Source organism: Pleurodeles waltl, chromosome 5 (assembly GCF_031143425.1).
Source record: "Pleurodeles waltl isolate 20211129_DDA chromosome 5, aPleWal1.hap1.20221129, whole genome shotgun sequence".
NCBI lineage: Eukaryota > Metazoa > Chordata > Amphibia > Caudata > Salamandridae > Pleurodeles > Pleurodeles waltl.
The window spans coordinates 1,832,970,802-1,832,990,805 of record NC_090444.1 but is presented as its reverse complement, the minus strand read 5'-3'; the positions used below and the strand labels follow the sequence as shown (position 1 = coordinate 1,832,990,805).

Sequence of the window (20,004 nt, the reverse complement as noted above, 5' to 3'; positions counted from 1 at the left end):
TAAGTAAGAAAGTAGGCAAAAACAATGCAAAGAGCAGAAATAAAGGAAGCCAAAAAACACGACTTTTTAAGACTTGGGGCCTGATTTAGATCTTGATGGTATTACAGCCACTTCGCCGAGGCAGCGGACCCGAGAACTCTGTAAAGTTGACGTTGTTTCGACCGCCGTTTTTAGATGTATTGCGGCTGAGCCACTGATTGCCACGACAGAGTGCCCTTCCCAGCCAGACTGGCACTTTCCAGCTGACCATATTGAGTAATGGGGTGGATTGCTGTCGGAGGAAGCCTGTCGCGGGACACAATGGACATGGTACAATGGCAGTGGCTAAGGAATAGAGGTAAGTCACACACACACACAATGTACCATGGTCATATGTGTCCCCCTGCACAACACAAGAAACAGCACACCACATACACAGTATTATCCATTGCCATTACAGCACCACACTACACATATATGCCGAAAACACACACTGCCAAACATCCATAATGTAATATAAACACACTATTGACACTGCACCCACACACAACCACCAACACAACTACACACTCATCCACACAAGCACACTCACACAAAGGCACAACTACACACATCACAACAAAAGCCACCACACAAAAACAACACTCACCTGAATGTTGCACACAGCAATACAACACACAACCAAACATACACAACATCAGACCCACATGCAACTGGCACACATACTGACACGACCGCATCACTCATTCCAGCTCCCTCCACCTCAACCAGCCAATCCAATCTCACACATAGATACATGTCCTAACTCACATAAACAACTGGCAGCACAACATTACAGGTAAATGTCCCCTTGAAATGTGCGCACATAGACATAGTTGAAAAGTGTTTTTGTAACCTTGTTGTGGTGGCAGCATTCATTTGGCAATGAATACTAACACCAAAATGACAGCTGTGTATGTGTGTGTAGGAGGCTGGACTGGCTTGTAGTGAGTACCAAGGGGTACTTACACCTTGCACCAGGCCCAGGTATCCCTTATTAGTGTAGAGGGGTGTCTAGCAGCTTAGGCTGATAGAAAAGGTAGCTTAGCAGAGCAGCTTAGGCTGAACAAGGAGACGAGTGAAGCTCCTACAGTACCACTAGTGTCATATGCACAATATCATAAGAAAACACAATACACAGATATACTAAAAATAAAGGTACTTTATTTTTATGACAATATGCCAAAAGTATCTCAGTGAGTACCCTCAGTATGAGGATAGCAAATATACACAAGATATATGTACACAATACCAAAATATGCAGTAATAGCAATAGAAAACAGTGCAAACAATGTATAGTCACAATAGAATGCAATGGGGGCACATAGGGATAGGGGCAACACAAACCATATACTCTAGAAGTGGAATGCGAACCACGAATGGACCCCAAACCTATGTGACCTTGTAGAGGGTCGCTGGGACTGTAAGGACACAGTGAGGGTTAGAAAAATAGCCCACCCCAAGACCCTGAAAAGTGGGTGCAAAGTGCACCTAAGTTCCCCAAAGAGCACAGAAGTCGTGATAGGGGAATTCTGCAGGAAAGACCAACACCAGCAATGCAACAACAATGGATTTCCAGACGAGAGTACCTGTGGAACAAGGGGACCAAGTCCAAAAGTCACGATCAAGTCGGGAGTGGGCAGATGCCCAGGAAATGCCAGCTGTGGGTGCAAAGAAGTTGCCACCGGATGGTAGAAGCTGAGGATTCAGCACGAACGACAAGGGCTAGAAACTTCCCCTTTGGAGGATGGATGTCCCACGTCGTGAAGAGTCGTGCAGAAGTGTTTTCCCGCAGAAAGACCGCAAACAAGCCTTGCTAGCTGCAAAGCTCACGGTTAGGGTTTTTGGATGCTGCTGTGGCCCAGGAGGGACCAGGATGTCACCAAATGCATGAGGAGACAGAGGGGGCGTCCAGCAAGACAAAGAGCCCACTCAGAAGCAAGCAGCACCCGCAGAAGTGCCGGAACAGGCACTACGAAGTGGAGTGAATCGGTGCCCACCCGAAGTTGCACAAAAGAGTCCCACGACGCCGGAGGACAACTCAGGAGGTTGTGCAATGCAGGTTAGAGTGCCGGGGACCCAGGCTTGGCTGTGCACAAAGGAAATCCTCAGAGAGTGCACAGGAGCCGGAGTAGCTGCAGTTCCCAGCAATGCAGTCTAGCGTGGGGAGGCAAGGACTTACCTCCACCAAACTTGGACTGAAGAGTCACTGGACTGTGGGAGTCACTTGGACAGAGTTGCTGAGTTCAAGGGACCTCTCTCGTCGTGCTGAGAGGAGACCCAGAGGACCGGTGATGCAGTTCTTTGGTGCCTGCGGTTGCAGGGGGAAGATTCCGTCGACCCACGGGAGATTTCTTCGGAGCTTCTAGTGCAGAGAGGAGGCAGACTACCCCCACAGCATGCACCACCAGGAAAACAGTCGAGAAGGCAGCAGGATCAGCGTTACAAGGTCGCAGTAGTCGTCTTTGCTACTTTGTTGCAGTTTTGCAGGCTTCCAGCGCGGTCAGCAGTCGATTCCTTGGCAGAAGGTGAAGAGAGAGATGCAGAGGAACTCTGATGAGCTCTTGCATTCGTTATCTAAGGAATTCCCCAACGCAGAGACCCTAAATAGCCAGAAAAGGAGGTTTGGCTACTTAGGAGAGAGGATAGGCTAGCAACACCTGAAGGAGCCTATCAGAAGGAGTCTCTGACGTCACCTGCTGGCACTGGCCACTCAGAGCAGTCCAGTGTGCCAGCAGCACCTCTGTTTCCAAGATGGCAGAGGTCTAGAGCACACTGGAGGAGCTGTGGGCACCTCCCAGGGGAGGTGCAGGTCAGGGGAGTGGTCACTCCCCTTTCCTTTGTCCAGTTTCGCGCCAGAGCAGGGCTGAGGGACCCCTGAACCGGTGCAGACTGACTTATGCAGAGATGGGCACCATCTGTGCCCATCAAAGCATTTCCAGAGGCTGGGGGAGGCTACTCCTCCCCAGCCCTGACACCTTTTTCCAAAGGGAGGGGGTGTAACACCCTCTCTCTGAGGAAGTCCTGTGTTCTGCCTTCCTGGGCCAAGCCTGGCTGGACCCCAGGAGGGCAGAAACCTGTCTGAGGGGTTGGCAGCAGCAGCAGCTGCAGTGAAACCCCGGGAAAGGCAGTTTGGCAGTACCCGGGTCTGAGCTAGAGACTCGGGGATCATGGAATTGTCTCCCCAATGACAGAATGGCATTGGGGTGACAATTCCATGATCTTAGATATGTTACATGGCCATGTTCGGAGTTACCATTGTGACGCTATACATATGTCGTGACATATGTATAGTGCACGCGTGTAATGGTGTCCCCGCACTCACAAAGTCCAGGGAATTTGCCCTGAACAATGTGGGAGCACCTTGGCTAGTGCCAGGGTGCCCACACACTAAGTAACTTAGCACCCAACCTTTACCAGGTAAAGGTTAGACATATAGGTGACTTATAAGTTACTTAAGTGCAGTGGTAAATGGCTGTGAAATAACGTGGATGTTATTTCACTCAGGCTGCACTGGCAGGCCTGTGTAAGAATTGTCAGATCTCCCTATAGGTGGCATAAGAAATGCTGCAGCCCATAGGGATCTCCTGGAACCCCAATACCCTGGGTACCTCAGTACCATATACTAGGGAATTATAAGGGTGTTCCAGTATGCCAATATGAATTGGTGAAATTGGTCACTAGCCTGTTAGTGACAATTTGTACAGAGAGAGCATAACCACTGAGGTTCTGGTTAGCAGAGCCTCAGTGAGACAGTTAGGCATCACACAGGGAACACATACATATAGGTCACAAACTTATGAGCACTGGGGTCCTGGCTAGCAGGGTCCCAGTGACACATAACAAACATACTGAAAACATAGGGTTTTCACTATGAGCACTGGGCCCTGGCTGGCAGGATCCCAGTGAGACAGTGAAAACACCCTGACATACACTCAAACAGGCCAAAAGTGGGGGTAACAAGGCTATAAAGAGGCTACTTTCTCACAGTGTGCCATATGTGTCTTGTACCAGGGTGTTCCCATCCATGCCTGACACAATTTATTTCCTGACATATGACAAAATTACTGTGACATGTATATGGCTGCAGTGGTCCTGAGGTCATGTGCAGTGACCACATAACGGGCACAAGCAATGCGGGTTCCCTACCTTATAGTCTGTCAAAAGTGGGTCGTGTTTTCTCCATAGTCCAGTGGCAGCAGTGACAGAAGGTCTTGTCCACTTGTGTCCAGTAGAAAACAGAAGTGGATTCAGGGAAAAAGGTACGTTTTTACCTAATTTCCCATCCAATCTGCTAAGTCTGGTGCAGAGGTAGGACTGCCACAGCTGGCAGTAAGGCAAATCAAAATCTGCTCTGCGGTTAGGGTAGCTGGAGTCCCACCACCAGCCACTATTTTCAATGGCGCTGCTAACATGGTTGGAGATTCCTAGAGGAGATAGTGGGACTCAGCCAGCCTATCCCCTATGGGACTGCCAACATCTAAATTGGGTAGGTGGACTGCCTTTAGGCCGGATGGGGTTTCTGACAGAAACCAAAAGAGGGACCGTTACCGTCTAAATCTAAATCAGGACCATAGTTTGCTGTAGTGCAAAGAAGAAAATACAGAGCTCCCACTTCTACGACCATTGAGATTTGATGATATAAATATCAAGCAATTAATTCTCATATTTATTCGCTAAAAACAAATAATAAAGTTGGGGCCGGTTCTCATCCAAATGCCAGTAAAAATACTTTTGCTCCTGCATCCAAAATTGTTTCAGCCACCTTCATGTAGTTTACATATCTTCCTGACCGTTGTCAGGATTCCCTATTTAAGCATTCCTCCACCTCGACTGCAGGGTCTGATATTCAGATGTCTAAACATTGATACAAGCCAATAACATCTTGGTATAATAAGTGTGGTGCATATACAGGTAAAATGCAGTAGTACTCATGAACATCCCCCCAGACATCTCTCTGCCAAATCAATGCTAGCTCCGCTCCACTGGCTCCAATAGGAGGTAAGTAATGCACTAAATATATACACTAGCTATCAGAAATAGGCATAGAAACAGTTAGAAAAGTTAGAAAACAGTGCAAATAGCAATAACTAATAGTAACCCTAGGGGAAGCACAAACCATATACTACAAAAATGGAATGAAAACACAGGAGCCCCACCTAGGTAAGTGGAATGTGTAGAGGGGAGCTGGAAGTACTAGAAAACGACAGAAGTAAGTAACACAGTGTGAGAAAGTAGCCTTTTTCTAGCATGGTTACCCTCACTTTTGGCCGGTTTGTGAGTGTGTGTCAGTGTGTTTTTACTGTGTAACTGGGAACCTGCTAGCCAGGACCCCAGTGCTCATAGTTTGTGGCCTAATGTATATGTTGTCAGTAGTGCTCAAATGTGTCACTGAGGCTCTGCTAACCAGAACCTCAGTGCGTATGCTCTCTCTGCTTCCAAATTAGTCACTATAGTTTAGTGACTTCATTTACCAATTCCAGTTGGCACACTGGACCTGCTTTATAAGTCCCTAGTATATGGTCCCTAAGTGCCCAGGGCATTGTCGTTCCAGGAGATCCTTACGTGCTGCAGCATTTCTTTTGCCACCCATAAGGAGCTCAGAGAAACCCTTTCACAGGACTGCCACTGCAGCCTGTGTGAAATAGACTATTTCACAGCCATTTTCACTGCACTTAAGTAGCTTATAAGTGACCTGTATGTCTAACCTTCATTTACTGAAGGTTAGGTGCAAAGTTACGAAGTGTGAGGGCACCCTTGCACTAGCAAAGGTGCCCCCATATAGTTCAGGGCCAATTCCCAGAACTTTGTGAGTGTGGGGACGCCATTACACACGTACACTACATATAGGTCAATACCTATATGTAGCTTCACAATGATAATCCTGAATATGATCATGTAAGGTGTCTAAGATCATTCAATTGTCACCCCATTCCAAATTTGGTATTGGGGAGCCAATTCCATGCATCCTGGGGACTCCACCATGGACCCCCAGTACTGCCAAGCCATCTCTTTGAGGCTTGCAATGCAGCTACAGCTACTGCCACCTCACAGACAGGGTTCTGCCCTCCTGGGGTCTGAGCAGCTCAGTCCCAGGAAGGCAGAACAAAGCATTTCCTTGGGAGGAGGGTGTTACACCCTCTCCCTTTGGAAATAGGTGTTACAGGCTGGGGAGGGGTAGCCTCCCCCAGGCTCTGGAAATGCTTTGAAGGGCACAGATGGTGCCCTCCATGCATAAGCCAGTCTACACCGGTTCAGGGACCCCCAGTCCCTGCTCTGGCAAGGACCTGGACAAAGGAAAGGGGAGTGACCACTCCCCTATCCATCACCACCACAGGGGTGGTGCCCAGAGCTCCTCCAGTGTATTCCAGACTTCAGCCATCTTGTTTTCCAAGGTGTGGGGACACTCTGGAGGGCTCTGAGTGGCCAGTGCCAGCAGGTGACGTCAGAGACCCCTCCTGATAGGTCCATACCTGATAAGGTAGCCAATCCCCCTCTCAGGACTATTTAGGGTCTCTCCTGTGGGTTTCTCTTCAGATTTTACTTGCAAGTTTCCAGCAGGAATCCTCTGCAACTACTACTTCATCCTCGGACCTCGAATCGACTGCAGACTGCTCCAGGAACTGCTTTAACAGCAACAAAGTATCCACAAGGGTTACTTTTCCTCTGCATCTTCAGCTCCAGCCAGCAACTGCAACAGTTTCCATGGTTTGCATGCTCTGGGGACTCCCTGTCTTCACCCTGCACCAGAAGGACTGAAGAAATCTCCCGTGGAGTGACGCAGTCACTTCCCTGCTCACGCAGGCATCTTCTAAGTTGACGACAGGTTTTCTTGGACTCCTCTCCGGGCGGCCAGCATGCTCCTTGGACACAGAGAGTGGACCCCATCATCACAGACTGTCCTGAGGTCCTGCTATCCCAATTTGGAGGAGGTTAGAGCTTTCCTTCCCCGAGTACGAAAGTACCCCTGTGCACTGCGTCTTTTTCACCTCCTGGGGCCTCTGTGCACTATTTGCAAAACTCCTTCATGCACAGCCTGGCTATGGTCCCCAGCACTCTATGCTGCGATGCTCAACTCGCTGAGTAGACCTCCGGCGGCGTGGGACCTTCCTTTGTAGTGCTGTACCAACCGCATTTTGCACCTCCTTTGTCCCGGTGTCCTGGGACTCCCATGGGTGCTGTCTGGTGTTCTGAGGGCTCTCTAAAGTGCTGGGAGCCCCCTCTTCCTCCTCACAGAGTTGAGGCCCCCAGGTCCCTCCTGGGTCCAAACAGTGCCATATTGACGCAAAGCATGACTTTGCCGGAACCAAGGCTTGTTGGAGGAATCCAACGCCAAAACGCACATGCATTCAACATCTCTTCGTGGGACATCCATTGCATCACGCAGGAACCCGCTGACATCTTCTTGGGTGCATTTCTGCAGTCTTCGTCCAACTGGGGACTCTTCTTTTGCGCCCTCTTCTGGGTTAGCAGGGGCTCCTATCCTTCCTGGAACTTCTTCCGACTTCTGGACTTGGTCTCCTTCCTTTGCAGGTCTTCAGGTCCAGGAATCCACCATTTGTTGTTTGCAGTCTTGCTTGGTTCTTGCAATAACTCTAATCATGACTTGTAGTGTGTCCTAAGGAAACTTGCAGTACTTTACTCCTACTTTCCTGGGCTCTGGGGTGCGGTAATTTACTTACCTTTACTGTATTCTTACTCCCCCAGCAATTCTCTACACACTACACTTATCTAGGGGGGAATTCGTGGTTTGCATTCCACTTTCTTAGTATATGGTTTGTGTTGCCCCTAGACCTATTTTCTCCCATTGCATTCTATAGCATTTCCTATTGTTTGCAGTATCCTATGTCTAATTGCTTACCTTATTTTGGTGTCTAGTGTATATATTGTGTATAATACTTACCTCCAGAAGGAGTATTGCCTCTAAGATATTTTTGGCTTTGTGTCACCCAAATAAACTACCTTTATTTTTGATAACACTGAGTATTTGTAGGAAAGTACCATCTTGCCTGGCATGTTACCCCCATTTTTCACTGTATATATGTTGTTTTAGTTGTATGTGTCACTGGGACCCTGGTAACCCAGGGCCCCAGTGCTCATAAGTGTGCCTGTATGTGTTACCTGTGTAGTGACTAACTGTCTCACTGAGGCTCTGCTAATCAGAACCTCAGTGGTTATGCTCTCTCATTTCTTTCCAAATTGTCACTGACAGGCTAGTGACCATTTTTACCAATTTACATTGGCTTACTGGAACACCCTTATAATCCCCTAGTATATGGTACTGAGGTACCCAGGGTATTGGGGTTCCAGGAGATCCCTATGGGCTGCAGCATTTCTTTTGCCACCCATAGGGAGCTCTGACAATTCTTACACAGGCCTGCCACTGCAGCCTGAGTGAAATAACGTCCACGTTATTTCACAGCCATTTTACACTGCACTTAAGTAACTTATAAGTCACCTATATGTCTAACCTTTACCTGGTAAAGGTTAGGTGCAAAGTTACTTAGTGTGAGGGCACCCTGGCACTAGCCAAGGTGCCCCCACATTGTTCAGAGCCAATTCACTGAACTTTGTGAGTGCGGGGACACCATTACACGCGTGCACTACATATAGGTCACTACCTATATGTAGCTTCACCATGGTAACTCCGAATATGGCCATGTAACATGTCTATGATCATGGAATTGCCCCCTCTATGCCATCCTGGCATTGTTGGTACAATTCCATGATCCCAGTGGTCTGTAGCACAGACCCTGGTACTGCCAGACTGCCCTTCCTGGGGTTTCTCTGCAGCTGCTGCTGCTGCCAACCCCTCAGACAGGCATCTGCCCTCCTGGGGTCCAGCCAGGCCTGGCCCAGGATGGCAGAACAAAGAACTTCCTCTGAGAGAGGGTGTGACACCCTCTCCCTTTGGAAAATGGTGTGAAGGCAGGGGAGGAGTAGCCTCCCCCAGCCTCTGGAAATGCTTTGTTGGGCACAGATGTGCCCAATTCTGCATAAGCCAGTCTACACCGGTTCAGGGACCCCTTAGCCCCTGCTCTGGCGCGAAACTGGACAAAGGAAAGGGGAGTGACCACTCCCCTGACCTGCACCTCCCCTGGGAGGTGTCCAGAGCTCCTCCAGTGTGCTCCAGACCTCTGCCATCTTGGAAACAGAGGTGCTGCTGGCACACTGGACTGCTCTGAGTGGCCAGTGCCACCAGGTGACGTCAGAGACTCCTTGTGATAGGCTCCTTCAGGTGTTAGTAGCCTTTCCTCTCTCCTAGGTAGCCAAACCCTCTTTTCTGGCTATTTAGGGTCTCTGTCTCTGGGGAAACTTCAGATAACGAATGCATGAGCTCAGCCGAGTTCCTCTGCATCTCCCTCTTCACCTTCTGATAAGTAATCGACCGCTGACCGCGCTGGAAGCCTGCAAACCTGCAACATAGTAGCAAAGACGACTACTGCAACTCTGTAACGCTGATCCTGCCGCCTTCTCAACTGTTTTCCTGCTTGTGCATGCTGTGGGGGTAGTCTGCCTCCTCTCTGCACCAGAAGCTCCGAAGAAATCTCCCGTGGGTCGACGGAATCTTCCCCCTGCAACCGCAGGCACCAAAAAGCTGCATTTCCGGTCCCTTGGGTCTCCTCTCAGCACGACGAGCGAGGTCCCTCGAATCCAGCGACACCGTCCAAGTGACCGCCACAGTCCAGTGACTCTTCAGCCCAAGTTTGGTGGAGGTAAGTCCTTGCCTCACCTCGCTGGGCTGCATTGCTGGGAACCGCGACTTTGCAAGCTACTCCGGCCCCTGTGCACTTCCGGCGGAAATCCTTCGTGCACAGCCAAGCCTGGGTCCACGGCACTCTAACCTGCATTGCACGACTTTCTAAGTTGGTCTCCGGCGACGTGGGACTCCTTTGTGCAACTTCGGCGAGCACCGTTTCACGCATCCTCGTAGTGCCTGTTTCTGGCACTTCTCCGGGGGCTACCTGCTTCAGTGAGGGCTCTTTGTCTTGCTCGACGTCCCCTCTCTCTGCAGGTCCAATTTGCGACCTCCTGGTCCCTCCTGGGCCCCAGCAGCGTCCAAAAACGCCAAACGCACGATTTGCGTGTAGCAAGGCTTGTTGGCGTCCATCCGGCGGGAAAACACTTCTGCACGACTCTCCAAGGCGTGGGGGATCCATCCTCCAAAGGGGAAGTCTCTAGCCCTTGTCGTTTTTGCAGTATTCACAGTTCTTCAGCCTAGTAAGAGCTGCTTTGCACCAACCGCTGGCATTTCTTGGGCATCTGCCCATCTCCGAGCTGCTTGTGACTTTTGGACTTGGTCCCCTTGTTCCACAGGTACCTTCAGACAGGAATCCATCGTTGTTGCATTGCTGATTTGTGTTTTCCTTGCATTCTCCCTCTAACACGACTATTTTGTCCTTAGGGGAACTTTGGTGCACTTTGCACTCACTTTTCAGGGTCTTGGGGAGGGTTATTTTTCTAACTCTCACTATTTTCTGATAGTCCCAGCGACCCTCTACAAGGTCACATAAGTTTGGGGTCCATTCGTGGTTCACATTCCACTTTTGGAGTATATGGTTTGTGTTGCCCCTATCCCTATGTTTCCCCATTGCATCCTATTGTAACTATACATTGTTTGCACTGTTTTCTAAGACTATACTGCATATTTTTGCTATTGTGTATATATATCTTGTGTATATTTCCTATCCTCTCACTGAGGGTACACTCTAAGATACTTTGGCATATTGTCATAAAAATAAAGTACCTTTATTTTTAGTATAACTGTGTATTGTGTTTTCTTATGATATTGTGCATATGACACTAAGTGGTACTGTAGTAGCTTCACACGTCTCCTAGTTCAGCCTGAGCTGCTTTGCTAAGCTACCATTATCTATCAGCCTAAGCTGCTAGACACCCTATACACTAATAAGGGATAACTGGGCCTGGTGCAAGGTGCAAGTACCCCTTGGTACCCACTACAAGCCAGTCCAGCCTCCTACATTGGTTGTGCAGTGGTGGGATAAGTGCTTGAGACTACTTACCACTCTTGTCATTGTACTTTTCATAAGAGAAAAATATACAAAACAAGGTCAGTGTATATACACATAGACAAAAAGTTTTGCATTTCCTCTTTTCACTCTTTTCTAAGTGCTGAAAAGTACTTCTAAACTTTCAAAAAGTTCTTAAAAGTTTAAAAAGTTTTTTTCTGTCTTTCCAAAAAAGTTCTGAAAACTTTTTTTTCTCTTTTGTCTATCACTTTAACTCTCTCTAAAAATGTCTGGCACAGGCCAAAAAGTTGAACTGTCCAAACTTGCATATGATCACCTTAGCTGGAAAGGAGCAAGGAGTCTCTGCATAGAGAGAGGTTTGAGTGTAGGGAAGAATCCTTCCTTAGAACTGTTAATTAATATGCTTAGAGTACAGGATAAGGCCATAAGTGCCCAATCTGTGGAAAAAGTAGCTAATGGTTCTCAATCTGATCCAGGGACTCCCCCAGGAAAAGGTTCAGGAAAGAAACTTCTTAGCCTGCCCATTACTAGACAGTCTAGCATAGTTGGTACAGAGGTTGAATCACATCATACTGATGATGTGCTCTCACATTATACTGGTAGCCAAGCTGTTAGGGTGCCCTCTGTAAGGGACAGGTCTCCTTCTGTTCATTCCCATCATACCTCTGTATCTAGAAATGTCCCTCCCACCCACCCTGATGACAGATTGTTAGAAAGGGAGCTCAATAGATTGAGAGTGGAACAAACCAGACTGAAGCTCAAGAAGCAACAGCTGGATTTGGATAGACAGTCTTTAGAAATAGAGAGGGAAAGACAGAAGTTGGGTTTAGATACCCATGGTGGCAGCAGCAGTATTCCCCATAGTCATCCTGCAAAAGAGCATGATTCCAGGAATCTGCATAAGATAGTTCCCCCTTACAAGGAGGGGGGTGACATTAACAAGTGGTTTGCTGCACTTGAGAGGGCCTGTGTTGTACAAGATGTCCCTCAAAAGCAGTGGGCTGCTATCCTATGGCTATCATTTAGTGGAAAAGGTAGGGATAGGCTCCTTACAGTGAAAGAAAATGATGCCAATAATTTCCAAGTTCTTAAGAATGCACTCCTGGATGGTTATGGCTTAACCACTGAACAGTACAGGATAAAGTTCAGAGATACCAAAAAGGAGTCTTCACAAGACTGGGTTGATTTCATTGACCAGGCAGTGAAGGCCTTGGAGGGGTGGTTACATGGCAGTAAAGTTACTGATTATGACAGCCTGTATAACTTAATCCTGAGAGAGCATATTCTTAATAATTGTGTGTCTGATTTGTTGCACCAGTACTTGGTGGACTCTGATCTGACCTCTCCCCAAGAATTGGGAAAGAAGGCAGACAAATGGGTCAGAACAAGAGTGAACAGAAAAGTTCATACAGGGGGTGACAAAGATGGCAACAAAAAGAAGGATGGTAAGTCTTCTGACAAGGGTGGGGACAAATCTAAAAATGAGTCTTCATCAGGCCCACAAAAACACTCTGGTGGGGGTGGTGGGCCCAAATCCTCCTTTAATCAGAACAAGGAAAAGAAACCATGGTGCTATTTATGTAAGATAAAAGGCCATTGGACAACAGATCCCAGTTGTCCAAAGAAAGGCACCACAGCTCCTACCACTACAACCCCTACTGCTACACCTAGTGTCCCTACTAATAGCAGTGGTGGTGGGAGCAAACCTACTAATAGCCAATCCAAGGGAGTAGCTGGGCTCACTTTTGGTAATTTAGTTGGGGTTGGTCTGATTAGGGAGACCACAGAGGCTACTTTAGTCTCTGAAGGGGCTATTGACTTAGCCACTTTGGTTGCTTGCCCCCATAACTTGGAGAAGTACAAGCAACTAACCCTAATAAATGGTGTTGAGGTCCAGGCCTACAGGGACACAGGTGCCAGTGTCACAATGGTGATTGAGAAACTGGTGCACCCTGAACAACACATACTTGGACACCAGTACCAAGTAACCGATGCTCACAACATAACACAAAGCCACCCCATGGCTGTTGTAAATCTCAACTGGGGGGGGGTATCTGGTCCAAAGAAAGTTGTGGTAGCTTCAGATTTACCTGTAGACTGTCTATTAGGGAACGATTTGGAGACATCAGCTTGGTCAGATGTGGAGTTGGAGGCCCATGCAGCAATGCTGGGCATCCCAGGGCATATTTTTGCTTTGACAAGGGCTCAGGCCAAAAAGCAAAAAGGACAGGGAAGCTTGGATCCTGGAACAATGGACCAAGTGCTCCCTAAAGCTAGGGCTAGTAGAAGCAAACCACTTCCTACTATCCCTCCCTCTACAGTGGATTCTACTTCTGAGGAAGAAGAATTCCCTCCCTGTGCAGAACCTACACCAGAGGAGCTGGAAGCAGACACTGCTGAGCTTTTGGGTGAAGGGGGGCCTGCCAGAGAGGAGCTGAGTGTGGCACAGCAAACCTGTCCCACATTAGAGGGTCTCAGACAGCAAGCTGTCAAACAGGCTAATGGGGATGTCAGTGACTCACACAGAGTTTACTGGGAGGACAACCTCTTGTACACTGAGCAAAGGGATCCTAAACCTGGAGCTGCCAGGAGATTAGTGATTCCTCAGGAGTACAGAAAGTTCCTCCTAACACTGGCACATGACATTCCCTTAGCTGGGCACCTGGGTCAAATGAAAACTTGGGACAGATTGGTACCACTGTTTCATTGGCCTAGGATGTCTGAGGACACAAAAGATTTTTGTAAGTCCTGTGAAACCTGTCAAGCCAGTGGCAAGACAGGTGGCACTCCAAAGGCACCCCTTATCCCACTGCCTGTGGTTGGGGTTCCCTTTGAAAGGGTAGGGGTTGACATAGTTGGCCCCCTTGACCCTCCTACTGCTTCAGGCAATAGGTTTATCTTGGTGGTAGTGGACCATGCCACAAGATATCCTGAAGCTATTCCTTTAAGGACCACTACAGCTCCTGCAGTGGCAAAGGCCCTCCTGGGAATATTTTCCAGGGTGGGCTTCCCAAAGGAAGTAGTATCAGACAGAGGAAGCAATTTCATGTCTGCATACTTAAAGGCCATGTGGAAGGAGTGTGGTGTAACTTACAAGTTCACAACACCCTGTCATCCACAAACAAATGGACTGGTGGAGAGATTTAATAAAACTCTCAAAGGCATGATTATGGGACTCCCTGAAAAACTCCGCAGGAGATGGGATATCCTTCTACCATGCCTCCTTTTTGCCTACAGGGAGGTACCCCAGAAAGGAGTGGGCTTCAGCCCCTTTGAACTTCTTTTTGGACACCCTGTTAGGGGTCCACTCACACTTGTAAAGGAGGGTTGGGAACAACCTTTAAAAGCTCCTAAGCAGGATATTGTGGATTATGTACTTGGCCTCAGATCAAGGATGGCTGAGTACATGAAAAAGGCCAGTAAAAACCTTCAGGCCAGCCAAGAGCTCCAGAAGCAATGGCATGATCAGAAGGCTGTTTTGGTTCAGTACCAACCAGGGCAGAAAGTGTGGGTCTTGGAGCCTGTGGCCCCAAGAGCACTCCAAGATAAATGGAGTGGTCCACACACAATTGTTGAAAAGAAGGGTGAAGTCACCTACTTGGTTGACTTAGGCACTGCCAGGAGTCCCCTTAGGGTGCTCCATGTCAACCGCCTGAAACCCTACTATGACAGGGCTGATCTCACCCTGCTCATGGCAACAGATGAGGGACAGGAAGAAGACAGTGATCCTCTACCTGATCTCTTCTCTTCCACAGAACAAGATGCTCTTGTGGAAGGGGTAGTTTTGGCTGATTGTCTTACTGCTGAGCAGAAAGATAATTGCATAAATCTCCTAGGACAATTTTCAGAACTCTTCTCCATTGTGCCAGGCACCACTTCTTGGTGTGAGCACACTATAGATACTGGAGACAGTTTACCTGTCAAAAGTAAGATCTATAGGCAGCCTGACCATGTCAGGGACTGCATAAAGCAAGAAGTTCAGAAGATGTTGGAACTAGGAGTGGTTGAGCACTCTGACAGTCCATGGGCTTCTCCTGTGGTACTGGTACCAAAACCCAATTCTAAAGATGGAAAGAAGGAAATGAGGTTTTGTGTAGACTATAGAGGTCTCAACTTGGTAACCAAAACAGATGCTCACCCTATACCCAGGGCAGATGAGCTAATAGATACACTGGCATCTGCCAAGTATCTAAGCACTTTTGACTTGACTGCAGGGTATTGGCAGATCAAAATGTCAGAAGATGCTAAACCTAAGACTGCATTTTCTACCATTGGAGGACATTACCAGTTTACTGTAATGCCTTTTGGTTTGAAAAATGCACCTGCCACTTTTCAGAAGTTGGTGAACACAGTCCTGCAAGGGCTGGAAGCTTTCAGTGCAGCATATTTGGATGATATAGCTGTCTTTAGCTCCAGCTGGGATGATCACCTGGTCCACCTTTGGAAAGTTTTGGAGGCCCTGCAAAAGGCAGGCCTCACTATCAAGGCTTCAAAGTGCCAGATAGGGCAGGGTAAGGTGGTTTATCTGGGAAACCTTGTTGGTGGGGAACAGATTGCACCACTTCAGGGGAAAATCCAAACTATTATTGATTGGATTCCCCCTACCACTCAGACTCAGGTGAGAGCCTTCCTAGGCCTCACTGGGTATTACAGGAGGTTCATTAAGAACTATGGCTCCATTGCAGCCCCTCTTAATGACCTCACATCCAAGAAAATGCCTAAAAAGGTATTATGGACAGCAAACTGTCAGAAAGCTTTTGAGGAGCTGAAGCAGGCCATGTGCTCTGCACCTGTCCTGAAAAGCCCTTGTTACTCTAAAAAATTCTATGTCCAAACTGATGCATCTGAATTAGGAGTAGGGGCAGTCCTATCACAACTTAATTCTGAGGGCCAGGATCAACCTGTTGCTTTTATTAGTAGAAGGTTGACCCCTAGAGAAAAGCGTTGGTCTGCCATTGAGAGGGAGGCCTTTGCTGTGGTCTGGGCTCTGAAGAAGTTGAGGCCATACCTGTTTGGCACTCACTTCATTGTTCAGACAGACCACAAACCTCTACTTTGGCTAAAACAAATGAAAGGTGAAAATCCTAAATTGTTGAGGTGGTCCATATCCCTACAGGGAATGGACTATACAGTGGAACATAGACCTGGGAGTAGCCACTCCAATGCAGATGGACTCTCCAGATATTTCCACTTAGACAATGAAGACTCATCAGGTAATGGCTAGTCTTATTGTCCTTCGTTTGGGGGGGGGTTGTGTAGGAAAGTACCATCTTGCCTGGCATGTTACCCCCATTTTTCACTGTATATATGTTGTTTTAGTTGTATGTGTCACTGGGACCCTGGTAACCCAGGGCCCCAGTGCTCATAAGTGTGCCTGTATGTGTTACCTGTGTAGTGACTAACTGTCTCACTGAGGCTCTGCTAATCAGAACCTCAGTGGTTATGCTCTCTCATTTCTTTCCAAATTGTCACTGACAGGCTAGTGACCATTTTTACCAATTTACATTGGCTTACTGGAACACCCTTATAATCCCCTAGTATATGGTACTGAGGTACCCAGGGTATTGGGGTTCCAGGAGATCCCTATGGGCTGCAGCATTTCTTTTGCCACCCATAGGGAGCTCTGACAATTCTTACACAGGCCTGCCACTGCAGCCTGAGTGAAATAACGTCCACGTTATTTCACAGCCATTTTACACTGCACTTAAGTAACTTATAAGTCACCTATATGTCTAACCTTTACCTGGTAAAGGTTAGGTGCAAAGTTACTTAGTGTGAGGGCACCCTGGCACTAGCCAAGGTGCCCCCACATTGTTCAGAGCCAATTCACTGAACTTTGTGAGTGCGGGGACACCATTACACGCGTGCACTACATATAGGTCACTACCTATATGTAGCTTCACCATGGTAACTCCGAATATGGCCATGTAACATGTCTATGATCATGGAATTGCCCCCTCTATGCCATCCTGGCATTGTTGGTACAATTCCATGATCCCAGTGGTCTGTAGCACAGACCCTGGTACTGCCAGACTGCCCTTCCTGGGGTTTCTCTGCAGCTGCTGCTGCTGCCAACCCCTCAGACAGGCATCTGCCCTCCTGGGGTCCAGCCAGGCCTGGCCCAGGATGGCAGAACAAAGAACTTCCTCTGAGAGAGGGTGTGACACCCTCTCCCTTTGGAAAATGGTGTGAAGGCAGGGGAGGAGTAGCCTCCCCCAGCCTCTGGAAATGCTTTGTTGGGCACAGATGTGCCCAATTCTGCATAAGCCAGTCTACACCGGTTCAGGGACCCCTTAGCCCCTGCTCTGGCGCGAAACTGGACAAAGGAAAGGGGAGTGACCACTCCCCTGACCTGCACCTCCCCTGGGAGGTGTCCAGAGCTCCTCCAGTGTGCTCCAGACCTCTGCCATCTTGGAAACAGAGGTGCTGCTGGCACACTGGACTGCTCTGAGTGGCCAGTGCCACCAGGTGACGTCAGAGACTCCTTGTGATAGGCTCCTTCAGGTGTTAGTAGCCTTTCCTCTCTCCTAGGTAGCCAAACCCTCTTTTCTGGCTATTTAGGGTCTCTGTCTCTGGGGAAACTTCAGATAACGAATGCATGAGCTCAGCCGAGTTCCTCTGCATCTCCCTCTTCACCTTCTGATAAGGAATCGACCGCTGACCGCGCTGGAAGCCTGCAAACCTGCAACATAGTAGCAAAGACGACTACTGCAACTCTGTAACGCTGATCCTGCCGCCTTCTCAACTGTTTTCCTGCTTGTGCATGCTGTGGGGGTAGTCTGCCTCCTCTCTGCACCAGAAGCTCCGAAGAAATCTCCCGTGGGTCGACGGAATCTTCCCCCTGCAACCGCAGGCACCAAAAAGCTGCATTTCCGGTCCCTTGGGTCTCCTCTCAGCACGACGAGCGAGGTCCCTCGAATCCAGCGACACCGTCCAAGTGACCGCCACAGTCCAGTGACTCTTCAGCCCAAGTTTGGTGGAGGTAAGTCCTTGCCTCACCTCGCTGGGCTGCATTGCTGGGAACCGCGACTTTGCAAGCTACTCCGGCCCCTGTGCACTTCCGGCGGAAATCCTTCGTGCACAGCCAAGCCTGGGTCCACGGCACTCTAACCTGCATTGCACGACTTTCTAAGTTGGTCTCCGGCGACGTGGGACTCCTTTGTGCAACTTCGGCGAGCACCGTTTCACGCATCCTCGTAGTGCCTGTTTCTGGCACTTCTCCGGGTGCTACCTGCTTCAGTGAGGGCTCTTTGTCTTGCTCGACGTCCCCTCTCTCTGCAGGTCCAATTTGCGACCTCCTGGTCCCTCCTGGGCCCCAGCAGCGTCCAAAAACGCCAAACGCACGATTTGCGTGTAGCAAGGCTTGTTGGCGTCCATCCGGCGGGAAAATACTTCTGCACGACTCTCCAAGGCGTGGGGGATCCATCCTCCAAAGGGGAAGTCTCTAGCCCTTGTCGTTTTTGCAGTATTCACAGTTCTTCAGCCTAGTAAGAGCTGCTTTGCACCAACCGCTGGCATTTCTTGGGCATCTGCCCATCTCCGAGCTGCTTGTGACTTTTGGACTTGGTCCCCTTGTTCCACAGGTACCTTCAGACAGGAATCCATCGTTGTTGCATTGCTGATTTGTGTTTTCCTTGCATTCTCCCTCTAACACGACTATTTTGTCCTTAGGGGAACTTTGGTGCACTTTGCACTCACTTTTCAGGGTCTTGGGGAGGGTTATTTTTCTAACTCTCACTATTTTCTGATAGTCCCAGCGACCCTCTACAAGGTCACATAAGTTTGGGGTCCATTCGTGGTTCACATTCCACTTTTGGAGTATATGGTTTGTGTTGCCCCTATCCCTATGTTTCCCCATTGCATCCTATTGTAACTATACATTGTTTGCACTGTTTTCTAAGACTATACTGCATATTTTTGCTATTGTGTATATATATCTTGTGTATATTTCCTATCCTCTCACTGAGGGTACACTCTAAGATACTTTGGCATATTGTCATAAAAATAAAGTACCTTTATTTTTAGTATAACTGTGTATTGTGTTTTCTTATGATATTGTGCATATGACACTAAGTGGTACTGTAGTAGCTTCACACGTCTCCTAGTTCAGCCTGAGCTGCTTTGCTAAGCTACCATTATCTATCAGCCTAAGCTGCTAGACACCCTATACACTAATAAGGGATAACTGGGCCTGGTGCAAGGTGCAAGTACCCCTTGGTACCCACTACAAGCCAGTCCAGCCTCCTACAGTATTGTATTTACTTGTGTATAAGTACTGTGTAACTATAAGTGGTATTGCAGGAGCTTTGCATGTTTCCTAGTTCAGCCTAAGCTGCTCTGCTATAGCTACCTCTATCAGCCTAAGCTGCTAGAACACTACTACATTTCACTAATAAGGGATAACTGGACCTGGTATAAGGTGTAAGTACTCAAGGTACCCACTACAAACTAGGCCAGCCTCCTATACACAGTACCCCCCAGCGACCAGAAAAGCAGGAGTAAATCACTGGATTTTACCCAAGCCACCCAAAAGGAGGAAAAGGAGAAAAAGAAGACACCCAGAGAATACTGCAAGAAAACCAGCGGTGGATTCCTGAAGAGAGAAGACATGTGGAGAGAAGGGACCAAGTCCAAGAGTCACAGTGGAGTCCAGGAGGAGTAGGAGCTACTACCCACCCAGATGTACTTGCAGGAGTTGGTCGACGGTGATGAAGAACAGGTCTGCACTGCAGCCTTGGAGCCGGAGAAGAGTTCCTGGTGGATGCAGAAGATATCCCATGCTGGGGTGAAGATTGCAGGTGGGTGTCGGTGCAGGAATTCCACCAACAGGTCTTGGCAAAGGCAAACTTGCGATTAGTGGAAAAGTGGTACTACCAGGGACCAACAAGGCCCAGAAGGACTCAACCCAGGAGGGGGAGTCACAGAGGACCCTCAGCATCGCAGAGTCCACAGGAGCGGAGGCAGCACCCACAGGAGTCCCACAGGACGGGGACAC

The 20,004-nt window shown here is 48.5% G+C and overlaps 1 protein-coding gene across 1 annotated transcript in view; it reads right to left on the bottom strand.

The window, feature by feature from the left end:
- Positions 1–20,004, bottom strand: part of DNAH8 (dynein axonemal heavy chain 8) — a 9,979,189-nt gene that overhangs the window by 8,879,733 nt on the left and 1,079,452 nt on the right. The window lies entirely within an intron of this gene.